General features: G+C 51.5%; 1 protein-coding gene and 1 non-coding gene across 12 annotated transcripts in view; one reads left to right on the top strand and one right to left on the bottom strand.

Moving 5' to 3' along the window:
• PLEKHA6 (pleckstrin homology domain containing A6) overlaps positions 1-24,329 on the bottom strand; it is a 132,697-nt gene that overhangs the window by 97,024 nt on the left and 11,344 nt on the right. The window contains exon 1 of one of the 11 annotated variants that reach the window (XM_045182397.3): positions 19,481-19,684. The exons of the other annotated variants lie outside the window; for them this stretch is intronic. The gene's annotated coding sequence lies outside the window, so the exon portion shown is untranslated. Of the gene's footprint in view, positions 1-19,480; positions 19,685-24,329 lie in introns of those variants that run through there. 11 annotated transcript variants of the gene reach the window in all.
• Positions 53-157, top strand: LOC112318431 (U6 spliceosomal RNA). The gene has a single exon (XR_002976214.1). It is a non-coding gene; the product is annotated as a U6 spliceosomal RNA (small nuclear RNA).

Raw genomic sequence — 24,329 nt, 5'->3', positions numbered from 1 at the left:
CCCAGGCTCCATGGTTCATGATGGGGGGCGGGATGAAAGATGCTTCAAGAAGGCTCGCTTCGGTGGCACATATACTAAAATTGGAACGATACGGAGGAGATTTGCATGGCCCCTGCGCAAGGATGACAAGCAAATTTGTGAAAAATGCTTCAAGAAAGAGCAAAGAAGAAGAGGACAGAGGGATGGGCAGGAAGGCATGCTCTGGCCCTAGGATTTGTCTGTGTGGGTTGATGGGGTCTCTCCAGGGCTTGGCCCAAAGCAGGTGGCTACGAGGGGCAGGCAAGTCACACCCAGTGGCTCCTTCTCCTCACCCCCCTACCCTGGGAGGAGGCTGTGGCTTCAGGAACTTCACAAGGAATTAGGGCTGAAACCTAGGACGATAAGGCCTCCCCTCAGAATAATAATATTCACAACAATCTCTGACATTTGCATAACTGCGTATACACGCTATTTTCACTGTAGCTTCACAAATCCACAGGAGGGAAGACTCATGTCTGATCCCTGGTCCTCAGCCAATTAACAGCTGGCGTTGTGAGGGGGACTCTCCATCCGAAGTTAAGCATCTCAGGGAAGCAGCTCACACCCAGGTGCGGCCCAGGCTTTGGCGCTCAGCGGGGGCGGTGAACATGAATGCTCCGGCCTGTCCCACTCTCTGGAAGGAACCTCCTTGGTGCTGCTCTCCAGCGCCCAGTGGGGTGCACCCTGCCTAAGCCACCTCGACCAGGAGTCAGAGACGCATTTACAGACCAAGCGAATTCAGGGGCCTCAGGGGTTAAAGGCAGGCTGTTCTACAGTGAGCCCAGGGTTTTACTAGCAATAGGTTCCCTTAAAAAACCAAGAAGTATCCTGCTTCAAGTATCCTCATCCTGCTCCTGCTAGACAAGGACATCTTGATCAGCTTATTTAAAATCATAAGGTCCCTCTGAGGAGGTCCGGCCTTGGGCCATTTAACCCCAGGCCTTGAACACAAAAGGCAAAGAGTAATATGATGCTGACTGTGGCAGGGATGGGGAAGGAAGAGAATCCCCATCTCCAGAACCTTCCCTGGGGACAGGCCTGGGCTGGAGTGAAGCCTGCAGGGTGGACTAGACGTGCCTTAGCCCAGATGCCCTGAGAAGCTCCCCTGAGGCAAACCTCTGCACAGGACAACAAGACAAAGGCCACAGCTAACACAACCCCCATCTTGGGGTGGGAGGGGGGTGGGGCAGGTAGAGCCGGCAACAAGGTGAAGTAGAAGCAAAGCCCTCTTTCAGCCTGTTCAGTGAAATCTTAAATTTTTGTGACTCGAAGACCCTGACCATCCAAACAACTTCTCTAATAAGATGACCACAGGAGGAAGGCTCTGGGCCGGCCATTCTGGGCTTGACAAGACCGCCTGTCTAGGAAACGGACAGATACTTTCCCACCGGACTTTCTCCTTCCCATTGGCCTCCCAAGGGTTAACCTGCAGACAACCACCCCCTCCAGCCCCCATCCCCAGCCAGGCCAGAAAAGCAGGATGGATGGGACAGTTGGTGGGGAGGTGTTTAGCTTGGCCCCAGCCCAGCATTACAGACATCAGGGTACAGACATCCCGCCTGGGCCCCTCGGCCCTAGTTCCTCCCTCCCTCCCCCACCGGTGAAAGGTTGTAGCAGGGCCTCTCTTGGGTGAGGGGTGGCAGAGGCTGTTTTCCAGGATTAGAGAGCAGTCTGAAGGAGGACCTCTGTCTCACGTGCATCTTCGAAGCTGCAGCAGGCAGCTCCACCCTCCTCTGCCCTCTGCCGGAGCAGCAGGATGAAGGCAAGGAGACACCCAGGCAGCAGCGGGCAGCCTGCAGCTGTAGGGACAGCCGTGTAGAAACAAAAGTGACCTTGGGAGATGGCTGACAGACAAGGAGTCTGTCCTTTCCTCCCCCTGTTCTGTCTGGGCAGCCAGGGCTGCGTCCCCAGGGGGAACAGGGAAGGGCCAGCTGTTCTGAGCCAAGCACTGGAAATGAAGGTGCCTATGTGACATGGGGGTATCTGTACCCTCCTTCCACCCCCTCCCCCCACAGCCACTGTTCTACCACAGTCCTCTGTCACCTTGCCTCCACTACTTGGAGCCAGCAAATAATTCTGCCAGGTCACCTATAAGAGGTGCCTCTAAGGTGTTCCAGAGCAAAAGCCCCTGCATGTGGGAGTGGCCCAATGTGAACCCTTCTAGAGGCAAGAGAGGCTTTTTACGGGGTGTTGCACCCCTTAGATCTAATACCCTATGCTCTGAGACTAAATCTCCTGCCTCCAGTCACCCACTTAACTTTATCCTAAGACTTGGTTTCCCAACTGCACCCCTTGAGCCCCCAAAATAGCTCTCGTTATGTCACCAGAAGCCCCCGTTACCAGAAAATCTTCTCTGTCTGTGATGTGGACTTTAGAGCATAGATTAAACGTGAGACAGCAACCCCAGTCCCATTGCCCTGGAGGTGAAAGAGCACCTCTGAGTGTGTTCTCCCTGTTCTCTGCAAATGACAGTTCGGTCCTGCCCTGGCTCACAAACCCTCAGGGCATCTCGCTGCCTGCAGCACAGAGGCTAAATTCCTTAGTTCAGAATGCAAGACCTTATATAATCTAGCCCCAATTTGTGTGTCCAATACAATCTTCTACTACCACCCTACAACTAAAAGCGTGAATATCCTGTAAATGTGATAAGTCACTGGAATTCAGTAAAAGGAGTGGTCACTTCTGGCTGTGGCCATCAGGCCAGACGCCATGGAAGCTGCGGGGGGAGGGGAGGGGGAAGGAGGTATTATTCCCAATCGTGCACCGGTCAGCTTGTATGCTATTCTGCCCTCCTCCTCCCTCCATCACTCCACCACAAGCTTGTCAACACGATGGACATATGCGGGGGTGGGCAAAAGGAGGTTTACAGTTAGTTGTTCGCATGGAAAAAGGCATGCAGGTTATGACTATCACCATAGTTTGATTAGCTCTGTCTCACATACTCACAACTGTAAACCAACTTCAGCCCACTCCTGTATTTGCAAATCCACATGGATACCGGAAATGCTTTTCCGCACTTGAAGATCTGTCAAAATCCAGGCACCCAGGAACAGAATCACAAAAGCCAGTAGCTGCCTGTGGGGAGCCCCCTGCATGTGCTGGGGTGGCTTTCGTCTGGCCTCACGGGAGCCCTGCACTTTGCCAACAACCCTCCCTGGAGGAAAAGAAGGGCCTAAAGGCCTGGCGAAAAGAGTTCTAAGAAACTCTGGTCTATCTGGATTCCTAGACTTTTCTGTTTGGACCTTTGGAGGGGAGGGTGTGAGAAGAGTTAAGAAAAAAAATGTCCAACCTCCTCTGCCTTCTGTGACTCTGGCAACTCGATGCTATTTATCAGTGGCCAGGCAGGGGAGTGGGAGATGGAACTGAGCTTGGAATGAAGGGACAGAGACCAGACCAGACTAGTGGACGCCTAGACTAGCTTGCTCCTCCCTTCCTGGGCAGTGTCTCGAGCCAGAAAATGATGCGGCCAGAGCCAGAGCAATAAGGGGGAAGGACATCAGGGAAGGAAAGACATAAATCATCACCATCCCCAGCTCCACCAAGGACCCTCCTTCACAATACTGCAGTCTCTTTTCTGGTCCATATCATAACTCACCCAGCAAGGCGTCACCACTGCAGAGTCATCCTGAATGGGGTCCTCATATGTGACGAGACAGAGAGAGACCAAAATGAGTTAGAACCAAGGGGTAAAGGGGGCACATGAACGTGAAGATGAGAAAAAGAAAGAGAACGCATGAGCTCTTATTGGAATTAATTTTCAAAGAGCAGACAAAAGCAATTACTGTGGGAGGGCAGACTCCTGAGGCTCAGCTGCAGGGGAAGCGCCTGGGTGACGGGAGACCTGGCTGTCTGCACTGTGATTGCTAAGAAGGTGGGAGGTCGCACCTGGGAAATGACTGCCCATGTGCCCCAGGGGGAGGGGCAAGGGATTCGGAAGCACAGTGCCAGAGTAATTATGTGTATGTCAGTGAACAAGGCACACACTAAAGGACAGCGACAGAGCAGTTCTGTCAACTACTTCTGTCAACAGCCATAAAGCCATCCCAAGGCATAGAGTGCTTGCCAAACCCCGGAGAACAAGAAGTCATGTCATCACGGGCAACATGACGTGAGTGCTTACTCTACACCAGTACTGGATGTTTGGCATGTCTTATTTCCCTTCATCCAAACAACCCTATGAGGTAAGTATTGTCTCCCCATTTTACAGAGGAAGAAACTGAGGTTCCAAGAGGTTAAGTGTACAGAAGGGAACTTTCGTCCTAAGTTCCCAAAGACCTAAGTTTAAATCGTGACTCTACAACTTTCTAGGTGACCCAACGATATCACCCTGAACACAGTACTTAACATCTCTGAACCTCAGCTTCAACATCCGTAAAACAGAGATACAACTAAGTACTTCCCAGGTTATCGTGAAAATTAAGTAAGATAATTTATATAAAGCTCCTAGCTAGTGCTGGTAAGTGCACACACTAAATGTCCAGTAAATGTCAGTCCTCTTCTCTGCCCCTCACTCATTGAGATGACTTATTCATTCATTCATTCAACAGACAGTGGCATGTCCAATGTCTGAAAAGGGGGCAGGGAATGGGACTGATGGAAGCCCTTTTACATGCCAGGCACTTCACGACTTCTTTAGGGTAGGGCATAGAGATCAACAAGAGGGACAGGACAGAATCCCTGCCTTCCAGCAGGAGCTGACAGCATAGTGAGCCAAACCCATTAAATAACTGGGTGCTGTGGTGTGTGATAAGAGCTGTGTAAGACAAGAGCAAAGATACAGGGCCTTGGGAGTTTAGGAAGGTGAAGGAGGGAGGTTGCAAGAAGAAGATGACTCCTGTGGGCCCATCAGGGAAAGTTCTGAGAAGAGATCACATGACTTCTGAGCTGTGGGAATGGGCAGGATTTGGAGTGGAAATGGAGGGGCAGGGTCTCTTATATGGTTTCTCTTAAGGAGATGCTGATAGGATTCATAGGATACAAATCAATACAGACTTTCTGCACTGGCTGGTGTGGCTCGGTGGATTGAGTGCTGGCCTGTGAACCAAAAGGTTGCTAGTTCAAATCCCAGTCAGGGTACATGCTTGGGTTGCAGGCCAGGTCCCCAACAGGGGGAGTGTGAGAGGCAACCACACCTTGATGTTTCTTTCCTCTCTGTCTCCCTCCCTCCCCCTCTCTCAAAATATAAATTAATTAAATTTTTAAAAATACAGACTTTTTGTCTTCAAAAGTCTTTGCAACTTCTACCATTGAGAGGTGGAGTCTATTTTCCATCTCCTTTGCATCTGGGTGGGCCTATGATTCCATCTGACCAATGGAATGTAAAAAAGTGATGTCATATGACTTCTGTAGCTAGGACATAAGAAACCTTGAAGTTTCCACTTGGGTCTCTTGGCCTATTCTCCCAAGACACCCGCTGTAGGAACAAACTGCCACACTGAGTGGCAGTCAGGTCATATGGAGAGGCCACATGGAGGTGCTCAAGTTGACAGCCCCGCTGGGCTTCCAGATGACAGCCATGTGAGGACCCACCTTGGCCATCTGGCCCAGTCCAGCCTGCAGATAACTGCAAGGGCAGAGGACAGCCAAGCCAGCACCCAGCTGAGCTCAGGTAACCCAGAGAACCCTGAGAGACAGCAGCAAATTTTATTTACTTTTAGAGAGAGAAGAAGGGAGGGAGAGAGAGAACGGGAGAAACATCAATGTGATACCCCCAACTAGGGACCTGGCCTGCAACACAGGCATGTGCCCTGACAGGGAATCGAACTGCCGACCTCTCAGTTGGCAGGCCAGCACTCAATCCACTGAGCCACAACAGCCAGGCAACAACACATTTTTCTTTCTAAGTCTCTACATCTTGGGGTGATCTGCATGCAACAATAGGTAACCAGAGTGCCGAGACTCCACGTCACTAACTTGGGGTGTTTCTAGGGAAGTTGGAGCAGGTACTATTACAGAAATGGACAGGAAAAGAGGTGCAAAGAGAAGAAATTGTATATTGGGAGGGACAGAGAGAATCAGTTAAATTCTCCCAGTAGCCTCCAGCCCCCCACTCCCCTCAACTCTTTCCAACATGACGCCAGATCAGTACAACTTGTCATTCAACTCACCCCCTGGGAAATAGCTGGGAGAAAATCAGTAACATATAAAGATGTTTATAGCAGAGCTATTCATAATAGCAACGAACTGGAAACAACCCAAATTCCCAGTCATAATAGAAAAGCGATACAGTAATGGAGTAACATGACAGAGTTATTTACAGCTATTAAAATGACAAATTTATGGGCCATTGTCATACCTGGAAGTGTTTATATAAAATAACGTTAAACAAAAAAAATGCATGGCACAGAACAACAGCTACACACTAATTACAACTACATAAAAATATTAACAAAGAAGGGCCCAGGGAATAAGGCACAGAGTACAGTATTTACTGACCCGTTTTTTAAGCAAAGTTGGTTAAGTACCACTTTTTAATAAGGCACAAATTCGAACTCGCAAATATTAAAAAAGGGGTCACGTCTGCCTGCAGATTAGGAGATAATATTTTTGGGAGACGGGAACGTACTCTCCGTGGCCCAGGGGATGCGGGCAAAACCCAGGTTGGGGGTGGGGATGGGTTGGGCTGGATGACAGGGATGAGTGAGCAGAAGGGGGCTAGGGCATCTCCTCAGGAGAGTAGCTGAATGTTAGGAAACAAACCCTTGGTGTTTGCTGACACAGTGCAAGGAGAAGGACTCACACAAAAGCCACCCATTATCCCATAATTATTGTCTCTCGTGCCTGCAATTAACGGCTGTCTGAGAGGCGGCTGCCGGGTAACTAAATGTTCGCCTGCATTAGAGTCAATCAGCCAGCTAAAGCGCCAATTAACAAGCCCACTGCAGAGACACTCCCAGCACCCAGCAGCAACGGGGAGGGGTTGGGGGTGCAGGACGAGATAATGCAGACCTTGGGTACACTCCTACTCCAGAAGCAGAAAGGGATGCTCAAAGCAACATCCATCCTCAGCCAGAAGCCAATCATGCCCCAAATGAGCCAGCAGGGCATACAGGTGCTTTGACCCCCAGTGCCAAGCCAGAGGGCTCCGTACACACTCACGGGCTGGCCCCCAAGGTTCCTGGAGCTGCCGCAGCCAGCCTGAAGCAGCCCTCAGCCAGTGGGAGTTGATGAAGAGAAAGACAAGGCCCAGAGGTGCTGTTGCCTCCTGAGTTCCGGGGGAAAGAAACAGAGGGCAGAGAGGAACCAGGCAGGGAGCCATCTCTGCTGACCTACGACGCTGAAACTGGCTTACACTGGCCTTGGGCTGTTTTTGTTAGGCAGCAAGCTCAGAAACACAGAAAGGAGCCAGTGTCACAGAATCCGAGACCATTATTCTGTCCTGAGGAAAAGCGTAGGAGAGCAAGCAGCTGACAGGAGGCATCCACAAGGGTGCCCTGTGGTCCTGCATGGCCCGCCCAGTGCACACCACTGTGCTACATCAGTCAGCCAGGCCCTCCCTCCGACCGCAGACCACGGCCCGCAGAGGTCAGACTGTGGAACCTGCGGCCCCAGAAGATGTCTGCTGGGACTCCGGGGAGCAGGGGAGCCGCTGAGATCAGAGAGGCAGATCATCACTTTTAGAGATCATCTAATCCAGTGGTTCTCAATCCTGGCTTCATACTAGAATTACCCAGACAGTTTCTTAAAAATACTAAGGCCTGGGACCACCGCTACAGACCAACTGAATCAAGATCTCTGCATGACAGAGGTGGGGGTTGAGGTGGGGGGGGGGGGGCGGGGGGTTGTCCAGACACATGCATTTCCTTAATGCCCCCCAGGGGATGCCAATGACTACTCCAACGCCCTCAGTTACAGAGGAGGAAACAGGAGTCTGGCAGGGCAGTGATACCTTGCCAAAGGTGACAAAGGCAGCAGGCAGCAGAGCCAAGCTCCCACCAGCCCGTCTGATTACAGGGCTGGCTGAACCAATGAATGAGCCTCTGGTGGTGCCCTGCAGGGGTCTGTTCTCTATCCTGCTGTGTCCGCGTCTTCATCCATGATTTGCATAAGAACTCAGAAGACAAGGCCACCAGATTTGCTGCTGACAAAGCCAGAGCTGGGAGGGATGGCTGGCACATACACACAGGACTGAATTCTGAAATGACAGCCTAACGTTAACAAGACGAAATACGTCCTAAACGTAAAACCCTACATCTAACATTTAAAAGATTCCAATTGTACATATATGCCAAAGTTTGAGATATGCTCAAAAGCCTGTTACTAATAAAATAGGAAAAACACAATCTAGATTTTTTTAGATGTATGAATGTTTTATAAAAACCTTTCTATTGGCATTCCAAGAAGCACATGGGGAGTGTGGGGAGTTTGTGATCAGCTAACCTGGAAATAGTGTTATGTCTGTCCCAGGAGCCTGCTCGGTGGGACTGATTTCAGGATCTGGGAAGATGGGATTCCTCCCCCGCAACCTCATTCCTACCCCAAGGTGAACAATGTAGAGTGGCACTTCTCACATTGTGACGCGCATGTGAGTGTCCTGGGGGAGCCTCGTTCAAACACAGATTCTGATTTGGTGGTTGGGGGTAAGCCCTGAGATTCTGCGTTTCTAACAAGCTCCTTGGTGGTGTAGATGCTGTTGGCCCACGAAAAGCAAGGATGTAGAGTCTCAAAGGTTCACCAGTGGAGCTGGAAGTTAGGAAGGTCACAACAGTACTTGCCCAGCTTACTTGATAAACAAGTGCAGAGAAAAGTGAAAGACCCACCGAAGAAGGAAAAACCCATGAGCAGGGAATTTTATTTCAGGCCACTGCAGGTCAAGGGATTTTCCAAATAGAACACCGGTCACAGAGCAGCATTATAAAAAGGGCCAGACTGCTTCCATGAGGATTCAGGTATGTGTGGAACCAATGAGAAGGCATGCTCTGGGCCCCCTTAACACTGACCTTCCCTCTGAAGCAGATCACACCTTTTGTGTAAAGACGGGAAATCCAAACCTACCGGCTGTCCATGGGAAAGTGACCTGAGGACTTCAGTACAATGAGCTCAGTTTAAACACCAGTGATTTGCAGACAGTCTGACATAACAGAAGTAGACTGTCAAGTAGAGGGCCACAAGTCACCCTGAATAGACCACATCTGGAGTACCGCGTTCCAGTCTCCTCAGCTCATTTTAAGAGGAGACGAGAAGTTAGCATGCCCTGAGTGGGCTTACAGTTGCCAGGCACTGTCCTAAGCTTTTTACATGTGTTAATTCATTTCACCCTCTCAACAACCCTGTGAAGTAAGTACCATCACAGCTCATGGTTTAGGACTGGTAAGGTGAGGCTTAGAGAGGTTAGGGATTATAACCAGAGGCTTAGAGAGTAACAAGATGGTGAATGTGAAGCTAGATGCAAACTCAGACAGACGGACCCCACAGCCCATATTTTTCCCACTGTGTCATATTGTCTCTTGACACTTGTCTGACTCTTGAAAGGACGACAAACAAGTGAGGCCAGGAGGGAACAGCCAGGGTGTCAAACTGGATGGTAGAAGAGTGGATGGTGGAAGAAGAAAAGTGTAAGGTCAACGCTGAGGAAAGACAGGAATCGGCACTGTCCACACTGATGGAAGAGGCCGCCGACAGAGCTCTGCCCCCAGCCGTGGAGGGGTCAGTGGTGCCGTGGGGCGCGGGTCCGGGACACTGGAAAGGCAGCTGCTATGGGAGGGGTGGTTGGAAGGAATGAAAGGTTGCTGTTGAGGCTGAGACTTTAGGTCCCTCTCCCGTCGTGGTCTGTCCATCTAGAAAAACAGACTCCGACACCAGAGTCCAGAGTTTACGACAAGTCACATTAGCCTGACTTGCCCACCAGTGCTGGCGTGTGTGGTAGAAAGTGGCAGCAGTGCCCCGAGGGCAGTTACCCAGGACAGGACAGCCACAGACTGAGCCAAAGGAAGGATTGGGGGACTGTGCAAACAAGTTTCTGCTGACCCCCCTTCCCTGACCTGTTATCTCATAAGGTTCTTGTGGGAGGGATAAACCGCTCTAAAATGGCTGAAAATAGCTCACTTCTTCTCAAGAAATATGAATAAATACAGAGTCATCATGACAAATACATAAGAGACTGTGTTTCCCGTCCCAAACTACACAGTGGGCCCGCACCTCCTCAACATTCTCAGAGTGCCCTGGGAGTGAGTGACAAGGCCGCGTCTCCAAGGAGAAAGGCATAGACGGATGGACAAGATGGGATCCAACTCTGCCTTGCAAACCCGCCAGCCAGTGTCTGGGAGACAGTGGTCCCGGCTTGAGCTAGGTGGAGAAATACAGCTGACCCTTGAACACCATGGGTTTGAACTGCTCCGGCCAACTTACATGCAGATCTGTATCAACGGACCCGTGTTGTTTCAGGGTCAGCTCCTTTGTTGGGAACCCACATATGCAGAGGGTAGACTGCAGATATAAGTGGCTTTTCGACTGTGCAGGTGTTCAGAGCCCCTAACTTCCACGTTGTCAAGAGTCCACTGTGATCTGAAATCTCAGTCCACGAAAGGATTTGGGCTAGAGCGGCTTCCTATCTTACCCTCTTGTGGGTTGCCCCACCCCCAAGCAGAGTGCCCAGGGAGGGTGGGAAGGTAGGTATCAAGCACCAGCAATTTTAAGGCATTATGCTATTTACTGTGGGGATACATAAACATCATAGAGAAGAACATATGTGCATAAAAATATTCTGCAACTATTTCCAGCTGGCTGTTTCAGTCAATAAAAGGACACTTTAAAAACATGACTTAATAAGCCCTGACTGGTGTGCTTCAGTTGGTTGGGTGTCGTCCCACAAATCAAAGGGTTGCCAGTTCGTTCCAATCAGGGCACGTATCTGGTTTGCGGCTGGGTCCCTGGTTGGGGTGGGTGCAAGGGGCAACCGATCAGATGTTTCTCTCTCACATTGATGCTTCTCTTCCTCTCTTTCTCCCCCACTTCCCTTCTCTCTAAAAATAAGTAAATAAAACATTTTAATACATATATATAACTGAATCAGTATAAGTGTTGATGACTCAGTTCCGCCCCCCCCTTCCTCCTGCTTTCTTCACATCTGGGACCTGCCTCCATGAGGCAGGTCTGCGGGATCTCCACCTTTACTCCCCCGCAGAACCCACACGCACTCTGTCTTGGGCACAGCCTCACCCATTGCACAGCCCTAGAGAGACGGGGGAGCTGGTTGGGTCACCACACACTAACAGGGACACTCTAGAATTACCCTGAACAGGACAGCAGGATCAACCACGACTTTTCCTGTCCCCCACCGCCCACTCATGTGCTGCTCCCTCCCTTCCGGCAGGTTCCCCCACAGAAGCCACTGGAGCAAACCCTCCCTTCTCTGCTGAGTCCTTTGACCTTAATAGTAAGGGACCAGAGGCACTGGGGAAAGGGCTCACCCAACTTGCCCTGTCACTAATGCACACTCACATCTACACACACTCACACTCAGAAAGGAACCATAGTGATAGGGACATCAGGGAAGAGCAGAAACACATGGGATTAGAGCACAGGGAAAAGAAGAGACTCAGTTAAGCCCACCCTGCTGGCTGCCACCAGAGGGTCATTTGGGTTGAATGAGGTCATTGGGTTTCTGGACTCATGGAAGACCTGAACTTCAAAAGGAAACTGGGGCTTCCAGAGGATCTACTGCCTCCTTGGATAATCCCCCGCCTCCCCTCCTGTAGTGTGTGGGCAGAAGGGAGCTGTACGGACTAGACAGGGTTTCTGATTCTCCCCCCAGCCCAGCTCTGCCTCCAAGCCTCTGCCTCAGTGTCTTTGTGGAATTTCTTTCTGCGTGGCCTGAAGGGGCCCCTGATGAGACCAAGAGCAGCTGTGGGCCCTCCCTATGTGCACGTGGACATGCAAGTAACACACACACACACTCTCACTCCTGCAGAGGAGACCACATCTACCTCCCGCTCCCAGGACTCAGGGTCTGGGCACCTGGGGAGAAGAGGCCAGCTGGGCAGTCGTGAGTGGCTGCAAATAAGCTGTGACTATTGAGGGTGTCAGGACAAAAGTGGAGCCAAATAAATCACCATGTCTTCATCTTTCCCCCGGCCCCATTTCCATGATCTGCATTCAAATGTGGGCCACATAAGGGGTGAGGAGAGAGCTGGGCAGGAAGCATGAAAACATCTGTAAATTCTAATTCTGACTCCCCCCACCCCCCAATGTGCTCTTGAGTCCATCATCTCAGATAGATTCTGCAGAGGGAAAAAAGGGTCATCAAAGGTCACCCTACACAAGCTGGGGACATGCAGAATATACAGATGCAGAATATAAAGGTCCCTACAAAAAAGGTACTCACCCACCTTCCCTGTGTGATCAGTTCTTATTCAAGCATCAGGCACAACTGCCTTATACAATCCTAGGGTACTGAATGTCCTTATCAGAAACCCACATTGCCCCGGCCTCTGTTCACCCTGCCTCAGAGGGAAGCCTACACCTCACCAGACTTCCAGCAGATTTCCACATCACACACCCACCACCCTGGCCTGACACACTACAAAGGCACCCAGAGCCTGAAGTTGGGAACCTGGATGAGATACCTCTAATTGCTCTCATTTTTATGGTTGGAACTGATGTTCAATCGGTGGGTCTGAGTAAATTAACAAGAAGCCTAGACAGACAAGGAACAGCTGGGCTTGACGGACCACTCGCCCCACACCCCATCCCCTCCCAGGGCCACAGGCATGCATGGCTGTTGGGCAGCAGGGCCCTGCGAACTCTGAGAGGGCAATACACCCAAACAGAAAGGCGCTGCCAGTCAGCCCTAAACGCCCCCTTGCTTACCCATGTTCTGTTTGCCAAGGGTACAGTCCTTGGTGGGAAGGGAGGAAGCTGGCACCAGCCACTGAGCACCCACACAGGGGAAAGGTCCTGCGAGACGGAGAAACAGGCTAATTCTCACAGCACGGCTGAAAATGGGACCGGGCAGTATGGACTCCTCCTCATGCTCCCGATTCGGATTCTAGGCCTTCTCTTTAACTTATCCCAATAAATATTTATAGGATAGGCATTCTGTGCCCTCCCAGCCCAGCCACTCCTCACCTCGCCGACACTACAACCACCGGTGCTAACCTCTTCCCCCAACTGAACCGTGGCAGGCCTCCTGCTGACTATCATATCCAAACTGGAGACAGACAATTAGAAACTGGCCTCTCTGGGGACTGGCTTAAGGCTTTCCTCACGGAAAATCTCCCAGAAGCCTGAGGCGCAAGGCACAGCCCCAGGACCCTGACACCGGCTCCTTCTTTCCTCACAGCTGTACCCATCTGCGGCGCAGCAACCAGAAAAGCCAGACCACACTTCCCTTTCATTCCCGGACTTATTCCTCACAAAGGCTAAGGGACCCCCCAGACTGCTTCAGGCCTGGCCCCACCTCCCTCAGCTCTCCCCAGCAGCCAGCTTCTCCCATCCCTGCAACAACAGGCAAGAGGCGCCAGCTTCGAGGCTCAGCTCCAGGCCCTTGATTTTAGATCCCTGTTTCTCCTTCTGTAAGAAGAGTCCTTCCATTCCTCTTGCAGCAAGAAAAAAACTGGGCAACAGCATCAGCAACAGAGACCCTGGGCAAAGCATGTGACTTCTGATCTGTGACTCTGGGCAACTCGAGTGACCTGTGAGCCTCAGTAACCTCACAGACTGGAGCTGTGAGGTTACTTGGAAGGTGAGAGAAGCCTGAGGAGGGTAGGCTTGGATTTTCTCCGAGAGTCTCTCAAACTGAAGGCAGTGACCCCACTGGTTGGTGAAGACTATATATATATATATATATTTTTTTTTTTTTTTAAACAAAAGAGACCAGACTAGTCTGAATGTAACTGGAAGCTAGCAGTAAAGGTAACACATGTGTTTTCTTGTGATGAAAAATTTATTCCTACCGGTTGTCGTCAAAAATTTCCGTCAGGCCTTACTTTGAACACTTTCTTGCAGGTGTTCCTGCCTGACAAACTCGCTTCCTGCCCTGGGTAGGCTGGGGTGGTAAACTCCTCGAATGTGAGAGCCAGGTTTTCTCACCCTCCCACCTCCAACCTGCCACAGGGCTGTGCTCAGACCAGGTGGTTCTCCCAGGAGCTATTCACAGGCTGGGAGGCATCTACCCAGGAGGAAGCCAGCATGGAGGTGAGAGGGGACCTCCACTGACAGTATCAGGCACTGTCCCAAACGACGCTTCTGGACGTCCATGTTAGCACCTCCATTTTACAGATGAGGAAAGTAGAGCTCAAAGAGGGGGCTGGGGAACAGGACTGAGAGCTAGGTTTGGAAGCCCATGGCTTCCTCTCTGGACCATGGCGCCGTTGTCACTGCGCAGGAGAGCGCCTGCGCATCGCCCTAGCTCATCTACCAGCGTCCAGCATTGGCCAAGATGACTCACACCACAACACACACACACACACACACACACACACACACACACAGAGGCGCGTGCACGCATGCGCTGTGGAAACCACACGGCATCCTTTCCTACCTGCCCTTCTCAGGCTTTCCCAGTCCCATGCTAGTGAGAGGACAGGGCTGTGCTGGGGGCATCTGGGGTTTGTCTTCCTCTTGGTCTGCCCTGTCCTCCTCTGCCTCCTTTGAGGCTGATTTCCCCCTAGCTTACCACCCCCTCCTCCAATGCCAGCTAACTGGTTACCCGGGCAACCCAGCTGGGAGGCTGCCAGTTACCATGGCAACCCAGCATGGCTGCCAGGCTGTGTTGCTTAGGAAGGTCAGGGGACCAGCCAGGCAACAGAGCTGCTGCGAGGTTGCCAGCAGGACTGGCCCGGGTGGGGGGAGGGGTGGCCTATGTGCCTGAGGGAATGAAGCTACTGCTGTCAGGGGGCCACCTCTCAGTTTCCCCTGAGGCAGCCTGGGGCATGAGCCACAAGATGACTTCCCCAGTTTTCTTGTTCAGGCCTGGTCCCTCCGACCTGTTCTAGAGTTCCAGCGACCTCGCCTCAAGTAAATTTTCTCAGACTGAGGAGCAACTGGCTGTCACTCAGCCTAACCCTGAGCTCCCCTCACCCTCCTCCCTCTCTGAGCATATCTGAGAGTTAACACACATGTGACATGTGTGTGTCTGTGTACAGTGTAGTCTCTCCAGGAAATGTGCTGGTAATAACAACAAAGAAGAGCTATTATTTTCTAGCTCATATTTCTTACTTTGTGCCAAGCATGGTCTAGGTACCCTGTGTGAAGCTCCTCTACTGATCCGCACAGCAAACTTATTATCCCCACTTTGCAGACATAGCAACTGTGACTTTGGGAAGTTAAGGCACTTGTTAAGGTCATGTAGGTATTAATCAGCAGAGCTAAGATGAAGAGTGGATCAGCTTCTGAAATTCCTTGAGCTTTTGGCTCCTGTCTGTCGCCCACCAACCTGGCCTGACCTCAAGGAAACATTTTTAACCTTTATTAAAAGACTATTCAGTGCCAGATGTTTTATTCATGTTATTTTACTTAGTCCTTACCTCTGTGAAGGAGGCTTTAGACTCCTCATGTGGTAGCTTACGAAACCAACACCCCCCAAAATTAAGCGACCTTTCCAAGCTGATGAGACCCACCTTAAGGTCCCTTCCTTTGGGAACCCTTTCCTGACTCTGCTGGGAGAGCCTGCCACTCTCTTTTCTTGCCCACCAGCATATGTAGCATACGTATGTCTCTGTCCCAGACAGGACAACTGTTTGCTCACATGTCTGCTCCCTGACTAGACTATGAAGTTAAAAATTCTTTTTTGCAACCTAGTTCCTGCCTGGTACATAATGAGCATACAGTAAATATTTGCCAAAGGAAAGTGGAGGGGCCAGGATTCCAAGCCCCAGTCATCTAATTCTCAATTCCATGTGCTCTCTACCACATTACCCTGCCTCATTCATTCATTCAAGTAGCAGTTATCACACAGTTGCTATGTGCCTGGCTCTGTGCAAATCATCACACAAAGATGAATAAGACCATCTCTTGCCTTGAAGCAGCTCAGTCTAGTGAAGGGAGAGGCAAGGCTGAACAGGATGGGAAATAAATGCATCCCCACCACTGCCATCAAAGGCTTTCTCCTGACTGTTTCCCCACACTTATTCCTTGGGCCAAACTCTTACTCGTTCAAAGTTTTATATATCCAACCAGCATTTATTGAGCACCTACTACTATGTGCCGATGCCCTCAAATCACCCATGGTTTGGGGGAGGGTGGGCAGCATGAGAAGGCAGTGGAAATGAAGAATTACTGGACAGTGTGGGAAGTGACTAGTAAGGCACAGGGGTCTAGGAACTAGTGGCCAGGGACGCTGAGGCCATCTGTGTAACGTTAAAGAACTTTCACGTCTGATGTGATAAAGCCATTTCAGGTGGCTTTACACTCAGACCCACTTCCTACATGACCTCATTTGAACCTCAGTGATGTAGGCAGGGCAGCAATTATTGCCCTCACTTTAGAGCTGGGGAAACTGAGGCTCAAAAGGGGAAGAACATTGGATTAGAAGGAAGGAACCTGGGTTCTAGGCCTCGCTTGTGATTGTAACAAGTCTAAGGACCCCTTCATCAGCATACTTCCACCCCACCATTCCACCTTACCGAAAGCCAGCTTTCCTTCCCAGCTATGACCTCTTCAGTTCCCCAGCTGGGCAGCCAAAGCTTCAGCTGAGGCAAGCAGGCTTGCCTACAATTCTTTAGATAGCCCATTGATACTAATGAGGACCCAGGAACCAAGCAAAATCAGAAAAATAATCTTACCACTAGAGGGTAGGTTTATTTTAATGGGCTAATTGCAATCATTGGGCTAATTGAAAAAGCAAATTGGCACCTGTAATCATAGACCCAGGTTCTCAGGTAATGATGAGTCAGACTGGGTGGACTGGGTGTCGTCAGTGCTAAGGAGGGACCTCACCTTCCCCATGGAGGGGTTTCCTAGGCCCTCAGCATCCCCAAGTGTTGATCAGATCAGCACTGACATGCCCAGCCCAGCTTCCTGAATTCACACAACCCTCTACAGAGACTGAGTAAGTGACCTGGGAGTGTTTAACAGTCGCCCTGAGTACCATCTGCCCTAAACACATTTTTCCCCTAACCCACCTCAGCACCTGTCTGGCCTTTGAGTGAAAGTATTGCCTTCTGATATACCCTGTTCAAATGATAATAATAACCAACAAATACTTGCTACAAATCACACAGCTACTAATTTGGGTCAGAATTTGAATTCATGTCTTCAAATCCCAGATGAGCGGTCTTTCCGCAACCCCGGCAGGCCGCGCGCCACTCTCTGTCGGTAACGCTCGGACACTTGCCACACTGGAAGGTGCAGGGAGGGCTCACCAAGCCTATTCTCAACTCCTCTTCCTCTCTGCTCTGCATTTGTTCTAAATGTTCCCCAAACAAACTCTGGTCTCTCCTCTCTAAATGTTTTTTTGAGAGGTTGGAGACTGGCCTGCTGAAGTCATCGCACTGATATGCTGGCTTCCAGACCTGAGACCAGAGCTCAGAGCCCATGCAAAACCTCTAGAAACCAGGACCCACTCCTGCAGTTACAGTCCAGTTTCAACCTTCTTCCTCCTAACCATCCTCTGGGGGACCCCCATGCCCAGTGCCAGTGGCCTCAGGGAACCTCCAAACAGGCCAGGAAGGAAGACAGAGAGGAAATGGGCTCAGAGAGACCCATCAGAACTGGTTGTCACAGGGCTTCCTCACTCTGGGCTGGGCCCACTCTCAGCTTAGTTCCTCCCGGTCCAGGGCCCTGCTCTGAGCCCACAGACACAGGCTGGGCCTGGCTGGATGGGGGCATCTCAGGCCCACCAGCTGTGATGTCGGCCTGGGAGCCAGAGCTGGCTGCCTGGCTCACTGACTTCCTCTGTAATTACTTCATTTACACAGAGCAGGAAGAATCCAACTCAACCCAGGCAGACGTGTTAAAAGTAATTATCTGTGTAATGCTTCCTGCACCATCACCTTCCTGTAAAGAAGGGAAAGAACCCAACGGAGCAAGAGGGGAAAAAAAAAAAAGAAAAACCCATATTGTCTAGAGCCTGTGCAGCTGCCCAGGATTAATTACACTCTGCGCTAACACATTTATCACCTTGCCACTGATTGGAAAACCAAGGGCTTTTAATAATTCCTGTCATAGCCCCGCACTCCCTGAGGTGAGGAGACACAGAGCTGCTTGATTCCTGTAGGAAAGCCCAGGGCAGTGCCAGGCAGCCACCTCGGCCCACCTGCCATCCCCACCTAGAGATGGCTGGAGCCTCAGGCCTGAGTCTCTGTGGGACCTCCCTTCCACCTCCTCTCCAGCAGCAAGACCTGCTCATGTACTGCCCAAGCCGAAAGGCAGGCACAGTGAGGTGGAAGTAATGCTCCTCTGGGGGGACCTGGAAGCCAGGGTTTGGGGGATCTTAGGACATCTAGACCACAAGCTCAGGCAGAGACAGGCCTACCGGGGCTCCCACCCTACATGTATCAGAGCCTCAGTGGAGTGCGCCACCCACACCATCAGATTGAGGGCGAGGGGTCTGTGAGGATAGGGAAGAACTGCCAAGCTCTGAAGGCTGCAACCCCCTAGGACTCAAACTCTGAGCCCATCCCCTTCCACCACCTTCCCCCCTGCAGCTCAGCCTCCTTGCCCCTGCAACCCAGGGTTGGCTCCCTCCACCCTGGCTCTCCCCTCTCTTACCTTCCCTAGGTTGCCCGTGGTCACAAAGAGCATCTCAGGTAGCCTCTTCTCCCTTTTTGTCCCCAGCCTTTCCTGTCCAACCCCCCTTCTTGCCTCCTATCCCTGTCTGCCTGCTCCCCAACCTCACTCTTTTGCTCAGAACCTCATACAGGAAGCCTGAGGGCCTTATCCAGCTGCAGCCTGGTCCCACCATTATAAACCTGCTCCCTCAAGCCCCCAGTGCCCACACCAGGCTCCAGCTTCTTCAGGTGCCCCCCGACCTGATCTCAGACTCCAGAGATCCGATGCCCCCTAGGAGTCCAAGAGCCTCAGGAGATCTGGGCCCCAACCTCTGACCCATCAAAGACGCACACCCTGAGCCCTGCCCACCTGAGTCTGGCCCCAGGCCCTCCCTCATCTTTCCTTCCTTATTGCCATCAACATAGTCCTTCTGGCAAGAATAGAGGCAGGATGGGGCTGGTCTCTTTGCTCCAGACAGGTTGGGGTCCCCAGCTAGAACCTTGTGAGCTGACAGCCCCAAGCTGGCCTCACCTAGGAGGTGCAATTCAAATATAATAAATTCAAACCACATCAACCCTTCCTGGGGGTTCTGGGGGCGTTGGGGGTGCCGGGGAAGGGGACACAGAAAGGATTATAATTAGCATTCTCAGAATCCATGATCCCCAAGTAACGCTGCCAAAAATAAGGGAGGGGGAAGGCAGTGGCACCGCAGGGCCAGCAGCCCAGGCTCACAGGGCAGGCGGCTGCCAGCCCCGACCAGAGCGCAACCTCCCTCCTCCCACCCCCTCTACATGATGCATCAAAACAGACTCACCGGCTTCTGAGGTGTGAGCCCCACGCTGAAAAGCTATTAACTCTCTGGGCCCCAGAGCTCCCCTCCCCCCAGCTCAGGCCAGCTGGGGTCCTCCTCCCCCGCCTCTCAGGGCCCCCTTCGGAAAAGCGGGGCTCTGGATCCTATCTGGTCTAATTAGTCATCTCTCCAGCTGGCGGGGCCCTGGTGCTGGGAGAGGATGCTGTTGTGGTGACTGCAGGATCCAGCATCTTTCCCAGGCAGAGGCAGCTGGGCATGCTCCGTGGGCTCCCGAGGGGATTTCAGGGCCACGTGACTCTCCCTCCCCAAGCTGTCACTTAGGATCAGGAGTAAATAGTCCCCCGGAAAGATTTAACTCCATCCACACCAGCGACAAGCTGCTAACCACCCATGCTGCCACCCCAAGAGTACTTCAGCACAGCCCACCCAGCCTTCCATCACCGGAATGAGGCTGCCCCTCAAAGGGGATCTGGGCCACCTTCTGTGCAAGCAGCATTTTTCTGTTTTCCCCAGAGTGCAGGGAGCCAAAAGGTGCCCAGGGGTCTGGCCTCACCAGGCCTGTCTGTGGTAGCCTTCACCTCTGTGGTTGTTCACCCAAGATGGCTGGGCACACCTCTGGGTGTCAAGATGACTTGGCCAGGGCCCTGGCGCCTCCACATCCCCACCCCGACTCCAGCACAATGAATTTAGGGAAATAACATTCGAAGCTGGTAGGAGTCCATTACAAGGTGCCAGGACCTTCTAGGTCCTTAACCCAAGTTGGTCTCCAATGACCCTGGGCAAGGATGCTGGGGAGCTAGGGGGCCCCTGTGTTTTGTATTATTGAGGGTCAGGGACAGAGGGAGGGCTTCAGACAATAGGATGGCAGTCCTGTTTCTGCTGCAGATAAAGCCATACCATTAAGAGATTCCCTCTCTCTCTGCATCTCTCTCACCCTCAGTTTTCTTCTCTTCTTCACATTTCTGTAGATGCTAGAAAAGTATGATTCTCTGTGACAATGGGCAAGACTGAGTTTCATAACCAAATCAGAAAGAAGGAAAGAAAATGGAGTTTCCCCCCTGAGATCCCCTACCAGCTCATCGGGTCTCAGTCCCACCCTGAGACCCAGAAGCTGCAGCCTGAAACAGAGGAGCTCCTGGGGTCACTTCTGAATATAGAAACATTTCACAGAGCAGTGGCTAGAGATAGGGCTTCTACAAGGACCCACCCACATGATTATTCTGTCTTTTTTGAATGTTTATTATTAGTACAACTTAATTTTTAAAATTAAGCCTCTCTTTACTCAAATACAAATACCCTTCTCTGTAGGTCTTTTTTTTTTTAATTGATTTTAAGAGAGAGAGAGAGAGAGAGAGAGAGAGAGAGAGAGAGAGAGAGAAACATCGATGTGTTGTTCCACTTACTTCTGCCTTCATTGGTTGCTCCTTGCATGTGCCCTGACTGGAGATCAAACCTGTAACCTTGGGGTATCAGGATGACGCTCAACCAACTGAGCTACCCAGCCAGGGCTCTGTGGGTCTTTTTAAAGCATAAGCATCATTTTTACCAACTGAAGACTTTATCTTTACAAGAAAACTCTATGATATAATCAGAAATGCAGTCTTCTCTTGAGGTTCAGGAGGAGACCTGCTGGGGGATCTTAAAGGGATCTGATCCAAACCCCACTCCCCACACCACAGAGAGCTAGATGAAGGATTATCCTTCTCACCATAGAGCAGGCCAGGCTGGGGTGGGACCCCTTCGATTAGAGTGGCATGCGCCCACCTGAAGCTGTGGTGGGCAGAGCGATCCCTAGGTACCCCCCAACTCCCCTAGCCCAGCTAAGATGCTGAGCTCATCAGCTATGGGAAGGCCACTCAGCAGTAGTGGCAGAGAAGTCCTGGGTGCAGGCTCAGTGCCAGGCAGGGCGGGTTAAGTCCAACCCACCTGCCTTGGCTCTCCAGGATTTGGCAAGGCCACCCTGTACAGGCTGGGGAAGAGCCGGCTTCCCGACAGACAAAGGTGAGGGAGGGGCTCCGGGGGCATCTCTGCCTTGAGGAGCCAATGGAGCAAAGCAAGGCAGGGGCCAGAGATTACAGCACCTGGGAGGGGAGAGAGGGTGGGGAAGGAGACAAGGACCCTAGCCCCCATCCCACAAAACCCTCAGGCAGCTGCAAAGGCCAGGAGAGACAGATGGGCCTGCTGGGAGGAATTCCCCTCTGGCAGACAGAGGGCACAGGCTGCAGACAAGCCCCACGGATCCTCTGAGAGGCTTGAGTCAGAATTATTAAGGGTTCTGGGAGATCTGGGTGGCTGTGGGGGCCTGAGAGGCCAAAGGGAGGACTGCGGTGGGGGGCAGTGCCCTCATTCTGAGGAGCAAGGTGGGGGGATGCAGCAAATGGGTCTCAGAGTTCCCACAAGGACAGGTGAAGTGGAGCAGAGAAAATAGACTCCCCTGGCCAAGTCGAAACTCTCTTTGTCCCGAGCAGCTGAGCTGGGAGGGGTGTGAGGACTCAGGCAAAGGAAAAAGCGTTCCTAAGAACATACCTCTGTGGTTCTATTTCCCACCCGAGAATCCACAGCCCCAGTGCTCAGAGGGGGAAGTCCACAACTCCCTAAGTCCTCCCTGCCTTTCAGGTGTCATTGCCACTCCCATCGCGCGATCGCAGAGGCCACCACCACGAAGGACTTGTTGACTGTCACACACGCCCTGCCCATTCCTCACCCAGGCCACTTGCACGTGGGTCTCTCTCCCTCCCAGAATGTGCCAACTGGGGAGCAGAAAAGGGAGCCCCATGTGATGAATTGTCTTTGAGACCTACCCGAGCTTGAACCCCAGTCCCATCTCCCACCCACAGAGGGACTTTGAACAAGTTACTTGACTACTGAGCCTGAGTTTTCCTCATCTGCCAATGAACCCTGTGTCACTCACGACCTTTTCTCCTCATCTGTCTCGTTCTTTGTTGGTCATGGTTGATATCTGCCTTTCTGAAGGCAGAACATGGGCACTAACTGCAGACTTGCTGCCCCATGATCTCTCTTCTTTGTCCCACCTACCCTCTGGAGGCAACGGAACAGGTCTTGGCATCTCCACTGCACTTCCCGGGCACTGCTGCCTTGGGTTCCCACAGGTTAGGGTGTCCCACAAGCACCTGGGGACAAAGCCCTGGCTTCTGCACCCCTGCCTCCCACAGCCCCTGTGTGGCCATGAGCAAGCAGCTCAGGTGAGCCAGAGGCACTGGAGGAGTGGCTGCCTATGTTGACACCTTCTTGGATGAAGTGCTCAGACCAGAACAGAGACAAAGTGACAACAGCTGGGTGGGGGTCCTTGGGCTGGAGGAGGTTCCAGGCGGGCCTTCCCTATGGCCAGTGTAGTGATGCCCAGCCGATCCCTTGGCCTTAGCTGGCCAATCGTGTGTGCTTTGGTGCCCTCTTCTGGATTTATTTGGTACACACACAAGGCTTGCAATGGGTTTTACCCACATTTTAACCCTTTGTTTTTTCTCCTCCCTGCACCACCCCTTCCTGGTAAATGACAACTTCAAAACTGTAGGCACACTTAAGCAATGACATTAGTGTGGGTACCATGAGAATCACCTCCCAAGCAGCATGAAGGAAAGGACTTATTGACACACGATTGATTATATTTGTCTGATCTTGGGCAAATGTTAATATTTGTCAATGAAATTTGACTCACTCACACTAGAAGAAAAATATAGCTTCTGGCCTGGCTGATGTGGCTCAATGGATTGAGTGCCAGCCTGCAAACCAAAGGGTCGTTGGTTCGATTCCCAGTCAGGGCACATGCCTGGGTTGCAGGCCAGGTCCCCAGTAGTGGGCATGCAAGAGGCAACCATACATTGACGTTTCTCTTCCCTTTCTCCCTCCCTTCCCTTCTCTCCAAAAATAAATCAATACAATCTTTAAAGAAAAAAAAGAGCTTCCGAAGTTGCCTGTATTTCTCACTTTTATTATTATGTTTTTGGATGCATATCTTGGGTCCTCAGAGTTTGTAACTCACCCACCAACCACATGCCATAAACCGTTTTAGGGGTTGATTATTCAGGGAACTGTGAAAATAAGGAGTGGGCCATTCACTCATTCAGTCCGTCAGTCGGTCAGGTTTTATTGAGCACTGCCTTGCCCGAGCCCGGGCCGGGGATGCTAGGGCACAGCCTGTGAAATCAGGCAGACATGGGGCTGGGTCCCAGCTTTGCTTTCTACAAGCTTTTTGACACTAAACAAGTTATTTACCAATTCTTAGTTCACTTGCTGAAATAGTTAGGGGTGATAGCATCTCCCTCAAATACTGGAGTGAGGATGAAATGAACTGATGCAGGAAAGCGCTCGGCTCTTAGAGCATCCACTGCTGCTCTCGGTATGTGGAGTGACCACCACGTCTGGGAACAGACTAGAATGCACAATAGACGGCTTGCTGACATTCTGCCACAATACATAATAAAATAGCATCATCTCTGTTTCCAGGCTTTACAACCACCCCGTGCTCACCCCTGCCCCTGACGAGTGTTCAGTCTACAGCAGCGGGTCTCCACGCGTGGTCTGTGGACCAGCAGCATCAGCATGACCTGGGCACCTGTTATGAAATGCAAATCCTCAGACTCTCTGAATGAGAAACTTGAGGGGTGGGGCCAGGCAATCTGTTTGAACAAGCCCTCCAGGAGATTCTGCTGCACACTCAAGTTTGTGAGCCACTGATCTAGGGAAAATGACAACGTGTAAACGAGCAATTACAATACAGGTGGGCTTCCCTGAAGAAGTGATGTAATGAGCAGAGTCTTGAAGGAAGAGCAAGTGTTCACAGGTGGACACAAGTCAAGCCAGAGAAGGGCTTAGCACTTGCAAAGGCTGGGAG

This window comes from Desmodus rotundus, chromosome 12 (assembly GCF_022682495.2).
Source record: "Desmodus rotundus isolate HL8 chromosome 12, HLdesRot8A.1, whole genome shotgun sequence".
Lineage (NCBI taxonomy): Eukaryota > Metazoa > Chordata > Mammalia > Chiroptera > Phyllostomidae > Desmodus > Desmodus rotundus.
Note: the sequence above shows the minus strand (reverse complement) of the source record. Positions and strands in the feature narration are given on the sequence as shown.